We start from the raw sequence: 3,538 nt of genomic DNA, 5'->3' as shown, positions 1-3,538 counted from the left end.
AAAAAAAAAAAAAGAGCTAAAGGTCAGAAGTTAGCTTAATTAAAAGCCAATATTCAAAATAAGAATATTATATATATGTTTAAGGCATCTCTGTTTTCTCTGTTGAATCTTGTTTCTCCCATGGAAACTTCTCAGTTTTCGAAGACAGCTCCCATCTGAAACTATTGCTATATTGTCTATATTGTCTACATTCTCTGCCAACTCTGCCCGTCTCCCTCTTGCTGGAACTTTATTGGCTTCTTTCCATTTGCCTCTGCTCCTTCCTCTTTTACCACCTTTGTTCTTCTATTGGGGTCCTCTGAATTCCTGATATGTCTCCTTTCTCCTGTCCCTCTTCAGTACCTCAGTTACTTGAACTTCAGCTTCCCAGGCTCTCAAGGGACTCAGCAACCCCTGAAACAACCACCTGAGGCTTAAAAACAAAGAAACAAACACACACACACAAACCTCCCACCAATTATTTAGAAACAGTATTTTGTCTACTCATATGGGCTTTGAAGGCAGACAGCCACTAGGTGTCTCCTCAGTCACTCACCTAAAATTTAGTTCACAGCCTTTATAAGATTGACCTCTAAGAATAGACAATATGCTCCCCAAATTTGCATTCTTTCTCTGTTCCTTTGTGACGTAAATTTCTATGCTGTCTCCTCTAGAATCTAATAGTTACCCTTTGGAAATACAAACTTCAGGGAGATGAACGTCATGAGAAAAAAAAAGCTATTTGGAAACCTGGCAAGTGAAAAATGTGAAGACTTGTTTCCACAACTACTGGTTACAACAAACAAACAACAACAACAAAACAACTTTACACTCTGGGAGGCCGAGGCAGGTGACTTTCCTGAGCTCACAAGTTTGATACCAACTTGAGCCAGAGAGAAACCATGCCTCTAAAAAAAAAGCTGGGCTTTATGGCGGGCACCTGTGGTCCCAGCTACTTGGGAGGCTGAGGCAAGAGGATCACTTAAGACCAGGAGTTGGAGGTTACTGTGAGCCATGGCACTCTACCAAGGGTGACAAAGTGAGACACTGTCTCAAAAGAAACCAAAAAACCCCCAAAACTTTAGACTTTAAGCATGTCATCTTAACTTGTTAAATCTGCCAAAAACCATTTGGATCGAGCTATTTTTCTTATAAACCAGTGAGTTTGAATTATTGTACCTGACACCTGTGTAAAATTTTTTAACGAAAGCTATAAGACCTTTGCATCTGTCATTTATTTATGTGTGTTTGTATATAACATATATTTGGTATTTCTGAAGAGATTCTATTCAAATTGGTTTAAAAATAAATAAGCACTTCTATAAGTTAGGTCTTCCTAAAACTCTCAGAAATATGCAGACTAACCCAAATAGTTTTTTTTTTTTCCTTCAGGTTATGCGACTTGGATAAGTCTTTGAGAAATAGGATTAGTTTTAAAATTTTTGGTAAAATATGGCTCAGCACCTGTAGCTCAGTGGCTAGGGCACCAGTCACATACACCAGAGCTGGTGGGTTTGAATCCAGCCGGGACCTACCAAACAACAATGACAATTATAACCAAAAAATAGGCGGGCATTGTGGTGGGTGCCTGTACTCCCAGCTACTTGGAAGGCTGAGGCAAGAGAATTGCTTAAGTCCAAGAGTTTGAGATTGCTGTGAGCTGTGATGCCATGGCACTCTACCCAATAAGACTCTGTCTCAAAATAAATAAAATAAAATTTTTGGTAAAATACAAACAGCAATGTCTTTAAAATTGTTACCATTAAATATAATGCAGACATACATTTTTTTCTACTTGGGTTTACTAGCTAAACAAGCTTATATTATCTCTACTAGTATTGCAGGAAGACGAGGCCCAAAGGAGAGAAAGAGCACCCAAACACCACGTTTATAAGTGGAAGGACTTTATCCACCAGCATAGAAGAATTTGAAATGGCCCAGTTCCCCGACTGGCTCAGTCTTTCCCTTTTTATCTCCAGTCAAAAGTTCCACCCCACAGGTACCTTTCTCACTGGTCAGTTTGAATCAAGTGGGAGATGCTGTTCCAGCCCCCACAGAACTACAGGATTTCACAGATGTGGAAATTTCCAGGTCCCAGGAAGTTAAGTCTACAAATTCCCAAGAGCTGGGTCACGATGGAGAGGACCCTCCAGGCATATCCTCATGGTCTCCTTGAGAAGACCTGTTCTCCTAGACCTCACCCTTCTCTGGTATCTTTTCTCACTAGATGTTTAAGATAATAAAATTACAAATTCAACTTAAGAGCAGAACATAAAATAAAAATGAATTACTAATGTATGTCAAGAACAGAATTTTAAAAAAAGGAAAGAAGGAAGGACCACATGAGGGAAGAAAGAGAGAAGAAACACAAAGAAGTTAAACTAATTTTAACTTTTCATTTCCTTCTGTGATATTTTTGATACTTACCTCCTTTGTCGATGATAAATGTAACTTAAGATGGTGGCTAGCTTTGTTTAATGTCTCATGAAATTTTCATGAGTAATTTAAGTATAATTGTTAAGAACAAGTGAATTAAGTAAGATATAAGTAGGATAATAATTTATAGCCTTTTCTCATAATTACTTTTTTTTTTTTGAGACAGAGTCTCACTTTGTGGCCCTCAGTAGAGTGCTGTGACATCACAGCTCACAGTGACCTCCAGCTGTTGGGTTTAGGCGATTCTCTTGCCTTAGCCTCCCGAGTAGCTGGGACTACAGGTGCCTGCCACAATGCCCAGCTATTTTTTGTTGCAGTTTGGCCGGGGCCGGGTTCAAACCTGCCACCTTTGGTAGGTATATGGGGCCGGCACCCTACTCACTAAGCCACAGGCGCCGCCCCTAACAATTATGTTTTATAAAATATTTCTACTTAAAAATAGTTTCAAAACTTTTTGGTGACTTGAAACCTTAAAGTTATATTAAGTTAAAAAGAGTAATAATATTATCATACAAAGGAAAATTACTAAACTCATACTTTATATTATATATTTTTTATATTTGTATATCAACACAGATAGGTATATTTTGTAAAATTTTATAATGAATATTTTGTAAGTAAAGGTATATTTAGCTACAATTTCCCATTTTCCATATGAATGTATCTTCAAAGCAATTTATGGAAAAGACCTTAAGTACTCTGAATGCAGCTTGCTAAAAGCTTTAAAATCTAGACAAGGTCTTGCTCTATTGCCTGGGCTAGAGTGCATTGTAGATCACTGCAACCTCAAACTCCTGTCTCAGCCTCCTGAATAGCTGGTACTGTAGGCATGAGCCACCATGCCTGGCTAATTTTTCTATTTTTTTGTAGAGGCAGGGATATTGTTCTTGCTTAGGCTGGTCTCAAACTTCTGACTTCAAGGATCCTCCTGCCTGGGCCTCCCAAAGTGCTAGGATTACAGGCTCAAGCCACCACATCAGGCTGGCTAGTTTTCAGAATTCTTTTTTTTTCTTGAGACGGAGCTTCAAGCTATCCCCCTGGTAGAGTGCCATGGCATCACACTCACAGCAACCTCCAACTCCTGGGCTCAAGCGAGTCTCCTGCCTCAGCCTCCCAAGTAGCT

Source organism: Otolemur garnettii, unplaced genomic scaffold (assembly GCF_000181295.1).
Source record: "Otolemur garnettii isolate 467f Iridium unplaced genomic scaffold, OtoGar3 scaffold00003, whole genome shotgun sequence".
In the NCBI taxonomy this organism is placed as follows: Eukaryota; Metazoa; Chordata; class Mammalia; order Primates; family Galagidae; genus Otolemur; species Otolemur garnettii.
Note: the sequence above shows the minus strand (reverse complement) of the source record.